This window comes from Ochotona curzoniae, unplaced genomic scaffold, assembly GCF_017591425.1.
Source record: "Ochotona curzoniae isolate NIBS_2020 unplaced genomic scaffold, NIBS_Ocur_1.0 contig_3190, whole genome shotgun sequence".
Lineage (NCBI taxonomy): Eukaryota > Metazoa > Chordata > Mammalia > Lagomorpha > Ochotonidae > Ochotona > Ochotona curzoniae.
This window is the reverse complement of record NW_024465751.1, coordinates 6618452-6625261: the sequence shown is the minus strand read 5'-3', so window position 1 is coordinate 6625261 and position 6810 is coordinate 6618452. Positions and strand designations below refer to the sequence as shown.

Sequence of the window (6810 nt, the reverse complement as noted above, 5' to 3'; positions counted from 1 at the left end):
GAAGTGAGCTACACAACCCGTGGATGGGTAGGCTCCCAGAGCAGAGCATAGATCTCCAAACCCTGTGATTATAAGAATCCTCTGTGCTAGTTCAACACAATCTTGAAAACTGAGAAGCTAATTAGATGTGGCTAGGTCTTCGGGTAATCCCTGGTCTGATTTCAGAAGTTCCATACTTCCCAAATGCTGTGAAGGCACTACACAGCGAGCTTGGCCCTCACACTTCAGAACACATTACAGCCTTTGTGAGGTTCATGTGCCCGAGTGGGTAGGGTGAGCAGCCATGGTAAGCTTACCCTAGGTGGTTAGGGCACCTTGCCTCAGAGCATGTCTGAGCCTCTGACCACTGCCAGCCCGGGTAACCATCCCCTCCCCTGCTGATGCTATAGGAACTCTCTATCATACATAAAAACGAAAGGACACCTGAAACTTTAGAAAATAGAGAGACGCATACAAAGTTTTTCTGAATGAACAGTGAATCATAAAAGATGGCAAAAGGAAAATATAAAAAATTAATTGAAACAAGTAAAGATAGCAGCACATCATATCTAACTTTTAGAATAAAGCATAAGCAACAATAAGAAGATAGTTCATAGAAATTAGTACTTGCGGGCCCGGCGCGGTGGCGCAAGTGGTTAAGGTCCTTGCCTTGCACGCCCAGGATCCCATATGGACACCGGTTCTAATCCCAGCAGCCCCGCTTCCCATCCTGCTCCCTGCCTGTGGCCCGGGAAAGCAGTCGAGGACCGCCCAAAGCTTTGGGACCCTGCACCCGTGTGGGAGACCCGGAAGAGGCTCCTGGCTTCGGACCGGCATAGCATCGGCCGTTGAGCTCACTTAGGGAGTGAATCATCGGACAGAAGATCTTCCTCTCTGTCTCTCCTGTGTGTATATCCACCTTTCCAATAAAAAATAAAAATAAAAATAAACCCTAACAAAAAATAGAAATTAGTACTTGCATTAAGAAATTGGAAAGACATAAAATTAAATGATTTAACAATGTCTTCAAGGACCTAGCAAAACAAGAAAAAAACGTAAAATTTGTAACAATAAAATTAAAGAAGATAAATACACAAAATTATAGTAAAAAGATGCAAAAGTTAAATAAATGGCTGATTTACTGAAGAATTTCAACTGATAAACCATTGCCCTAACTTACAAGAAAAAGGTGTGGACAGTAGACATGAATTAATAAAATCAGATGCTGCAGAAATATAATAACAAAAAAAGAACTACTACAAATAGCTGTACCTATTTGGAAAAATCTAAGAGAATGAATACATTTCTGATGCATACAATTAGTCAAAATTGAGTCATGGAGACAGAAAAAGCCTACATAAATCAATAACCGAGGCAGAGATGGAATCTGCAATAAGAACAAACTCAGGTTCAGACAGTTTCAGTGCTGAGTAATAGAAAACATTTAAATAACTAATTGCAACTTTTCTTAACCATTCAAAACATTGAAAAGGAGGGAATTTGCCAAAACTCCTTCTGTAGTTTAGCATGGCTTTAATTCTAAAGCCAGAAAAAAGTTCAGCAAAGAAATGAAAGTACAGAACACTCTCCCTGATGAACGTGGATGTACAAAATCCTCAACCAAATACTAGCTGACAGAATCCTGCAAAACACCAAGAAGACCATCCACCTGGACCAAACATGATATACCCGAGAGTGGTAGGGATGATTCAATATATGGAAATCAATAAACATGATATATCACATTAAGATGTTGAAAAATCAAATCAAATACTATGATCAGCTAAAGAGATGCAGAGAAACCACTTGATAAAATGCAACATCACTTAATAATAAAAAAAAATTAAAATTAGATATAAAAGGAACATACCTCAACACAATCTGAGGGCAATCACTCCTGGATCCCTGCCTGCAACCCGGTGGGTGTCGCTCAGCCTTACCTCTGCATGACTTGAGGCACAGCTTCCAGCCCTGCTTTGGGAACAGGACCTCTGACATAACTAGAAGGTCAAGAGACGTAGCTGTGCCTTTGAGCCAATCACAGTGTCTGACAGTGGGGGAACTGCTGGAAGATGCCCTCCTGCCCTCCCCTTCCTTAAACTTAAAATGTGCAACTTGTGCAGAACGAAGCAGACATTCCTCACCAGCTGTGGCTCTTACCCTGAAGAGCACCATTGTCTCAGCCTTGGTGACTATGGGACTGTGGGGCCTGCGGGCAGGCTTAGACCCCAAGACACAATCAAAACATGTGATAAACGGCAGCCAGCGTAGCATATTGAATGGGGTAAAGATGGAAGCATTTCCAGTAATATCCAAAACCAGACCAGAGTGCCTGCTCTCATCATCACTATCCATGTAATTCTGGAAGGTATATACTAGATCTATTAAAACCTATATAAAGGGAAACCCAAAGACTTCAACTTAGAGATTATAAGAAGTCATAAGAGCTTTGTAAAGCGGATGACTATAAAATCAACAAACAAAAAAGCCCAGTAGTACACCATGGCTAGAGAGTAACTTGTACAATTAGTTCTATTCATAATAGGTTTAAAACAATTAAATACACTAGAACCAATGAGGTAGCCCAGAGGCTAAAGTTTTCTCCTTGCAAGCACAGGGATTCCATATGGGTATGGGCTCATGTCTTGGCTGCTTCACTTCTCTACCCGCTCCCTGCTTGTAGCCTGCGGAAATAGTAGAGGATGGCCCAAAGCCTTGAGACCCTGACCCATGTGGGAGACCCAGAAGGAGCTGCTGGCTCCTGGCTTTGAATCAGGTCAGGTCTGGCAGTTGTGACCACTTGGGGAGTGAACCAGAAAACAAAGGATCTCTTTCTGTGTACCTCCTTTTCTCTTTGTAAATCTGTGCTTCTAATAAAAATAAGTAAACATTTTTTTAAATTAAATACAGTGCAGTAAATTATATGGAAATACAAAAAATCCCAAATACCTAAAGTAATATTAAATAATTAATAATTATTAAATAATAAGCACAACACTAAAGGCATTACAATATCAGATTTTGAGGCATGTTGCAGAGCAGTTACAGTCAAAACAGCCTAGTATTGGCACAAAAATAAGCATGCGAACCAGCTGATTAGAATTGAAATATCAGAATTTAATTTGCAAATCAGCCAACTCATCAAGCTAAAATCATTTCTTGGAGAAATGACAAATGATGTTGGAAAAATTAGATCTCATCATGCAGAAAAATGAAATAAGACTCAACTTTACACAAAATAAGATTTTTACAAAAATCAACACACAATGGATCAAATAGATGAATCTATGACCTGTTATAATCAAATTACTAGTGGAAAACATAGGGCAAACACTGGAGGAAACTGACATGGCAAAGACCCTTCTAGTATAAGGATCCAGTTACTCAGGTAATAAAAGCAAAAATTGAAAGATAGGATTAAAAATAATATAGAGTTTATATATAGTAAATATACTGAAGAGGCAATAGACAGAATGGGAGAAATGGACAAAGCATATAAAGACGCATATTTCAAAGGATGATGCAGACACGGTCAATAGACAACACGTGAGCCAAGCACAGGATCATCAGCCATCAAAGGAGTGCAAAATAAAATCGCAATGAAAGTTTCACCTTGCCCACTTTTAAAGGGCTTTTACAGAAATCAAAAATAAATAAATAAATAAAACATGCTAATGAGGATGCAGAGAAAAGAAGGTACCCTAATACTGTCATGGGGGAATTTAAGTAGAAGAGCGTTTATGGGAGATACATGTACTTACAAAACAGAATATGTGAGATTTGTTCTCCTTCTGGTAAAAATAAAACACAGAGCCAGAGAACACGGAAGCAGGAGTAACTAAAAATGAGAAAAGCAATACAGAATGTGGCTCCATAATGCAACCTCGGTGTTGGGTTTGACTAAGAAGCTGTAATTTTCTCCATGTTTTCCCTGAGATTGTTCAGGAACGTGTGATTCTAAGATATGATAACGTGGAACATGCCAGAGCTTGTGCTTTTCCTCCTAAGCACTGCCATGTCTTAACATCTTTAGAGCCTGGAGAGAGTACTCAGGATTTTTGGTCTTCAGAGTCCTTTTGTGGACAGTAAATTGCTTCACCACCTCAGATGGCTGTCCTAACCATGACTGAGATCATGGGTGATTTTTCCAGTAGATGCATTGGCTATAAAGCCAGAGTAGAGCTGACATTCGGTAAATGTTGGATGAATGAGTAAGTGGGTGAATGAACAAAGGCAACAGATGAAGGAAAATGATTTGCACATGGTAAAGCAGGACACTTCACTTTAAAAAAAATGTTTATTTTTATTGGAAACACAAATATACAGAGAGGAGGCGAGGAGGAGAGGAGGAGAGGAAGAACTTCTATCCACTGATTCACTCCCTAAGTGGCTGCAACGGTTGGAAATGAGTCAATCTGAAGCCAGGAGGCAGGATCTTCTTCCTGGTCTCCTACACAGGTGCAGGGTCCAAAGGCTTTAGGCCATGCTCTACAGATGTCCCAGGCCACAAGCAGGGAACTAGATGGGAAGTGGAGCCGCTGGGATTAGAACCAGCACCCATTTGGGATCCTGGTGCATGCAAGGCAAAAACTTTAGCGACTAGGCTATAGCACTGGGCCGGCCCTAACCTTCAGTTTTAAAACAGTTATCTGGAGTCATTGGAATTCATATTTTGTGATTATTGTTAGTGATGATATCCTTTTACAATTTAGATCAAAAAGTCCCTCCCTTTGCATGTGCTATTCAGAAATTCATACGCTCAGAATGCTATTTAGAAAAATCTGATGAAATGTAGTGGAAGGAACTGTGAGCTCTCCTCCAGAAAACAGGATATTTGGAAGGAGTCAGTGTAAGTGACAGCTGGAGAAGAGCCATTTTTAAACCTCTGTTTGTTGTATCAGACATGCATGTTGTCTAGAAACGCATCCATTCTGATATGTTCAACAGTTACCAGTATTTGGCAGCCCTGACTTGGTTTGCAGAAATCGTGCATTAGAGATGACTGTGTATTAAAAGCTTAGCTACTGAGAGATTAAACTGAAACCTTTCTGTGCAAACACAATGAAGATTAAGATCAATAGAAAGTAATCCATTTTATATGTTTAACGCAGTTCTTGAATGTTTGCAGTAAATTAGTAGTTTTGAAACTGGAACTCAGTAGTCTTTTTTTAAGTAACGCATTCCCTTAGAAGTCTCATCTTTATGTCCATTCTCAGAAGATCTAGTGCTGCTAAAGCTATTATTGATTTAACCCTTTCTTTTAATTCTTTGTATGTTTCTTACGGGTACAGTATTTGTTCATTTTGTTCCGTTTTGTTTTTTAATCTGAGCCTTTGGTATGCTTTAACCCTTAGAAAATGGTGGTAAGTACTGCTGAGTATATGAACTTTTTTTCAGAGCCCTTTAGTGTTCGTGGTCCATTCTACATTTTGTTGTCACGTGTCGTATACTTTTTTATTACGTTACAGACACAAGGCAGAATACAGCAAAGCTTATACTTCCTATAAGTTCTTACTGATCTCTAAGCCTTGCTAAAAGCAAGCATTGAGTGCTAAAATATTATAAAATAGAATGAGATGAAATCAATAGAAAGGGGATAAAAAAGGCAAATTAGCTGGGGGAGATAGAAATATTTGGAGAAAAATATTGCATGTGGTGATTTGCCAACTTCTAATTGTTTTAACCTAACATGGAAAACTCAGCCAATGACACGCACGTTAGCAAACTCCAATAGAAAATATTCAGGTTTCAAGACAATCAAAAACACTAGAGAGTGATTAGATGGAGGACTTAGGAAAGCAAGAAAGACAAACAAAGGAATCCTATAATTGTAATCACTGGACTGTGTTAGTGTAAGGGAAAATGAAACACAATGAGTAAAGATGGAAGAATTGAACTCATTCAAATATTGAATTTACTCAAGAAGATGATTTTATCAAATTATTCCAACGGAGTTAATTGCCAGGGAAAACAGAAATATAAGCATCTGGAAGAATAAAATAAAATGTATTGTTCAGGACACATTCTAAGATTATTTAGAAAGATCTGGCAAAATGTGATTCATTTTCATGGCAAAAGATAATCTACACTTTTTTTTTTCGTCCCGGTATCATTGTTCCGCAAACATGGTGACCGTTCCTAAAATGCGCCGGACCTTCTGCAGGAAGTGTGGCAAGCACCAGCCCCACAAAGTAACACAGTGTAAGAAGGGCAAAGATTCCCTCTATGCCCAGGGGAAACGGCGTTATGATAGGAAGCAGAGTGGCTATGGTGGGCAGACTAAGCCAATTTTCCAGAAAACGCTAGAACTACAAAGAAGTCTGTGCTGAGGCTTGAGTGTGTGGAACCCAACTGCAGATCCAGGAGAACGCTGGCTATTAAGAGATGTAAACATTATGAACTGGGAGGAGATAAGAAGAGAAAGGGCCAAGTGATCCAGTTCTAATCTTCATTCTCGGCTTTGTTATGAATTGAATTAAGTCTTAAGATTATTATTCACTTAATTTGTTTTTTGGGGAGGAAATAAACTGGAGCCATCAATAAAATTCTTCTTGAAAAAAAAAAGATAGTCTACAGATGTCACACAACATCAGTATTAAAATTAGTGATAAACAGACTTTAAAGAATGTTTACAATTATGTGAATACAAACAGGGAATAATATAATGAAATGTATGAGATGAAAGCAAGTTCAGGTCAAGAAAGAACAAACAAAAAATAGAACAATTGCTTTACATGCACATTTCATGGAATATCGCTGCAGTAGAGGTAATTGATGCTAAAATAAAATTGTAGAATTGAACAAGAGAACTAAATGAAGATAATCATTGTA

General features: G+C 38.7%; 1 pseudogene; it reads left to right on the top strand.

The window, feature by feature from the left end:
* The first annotated feature begins 6104 nt into the window (after positions 1 to 6104).
* On the top strand, positions 6105 to 6433 carry LOC121155954 (annotated as a pseudogene).
* Positions 6434 to 6810: the final 377 nt, after the last annotated feature.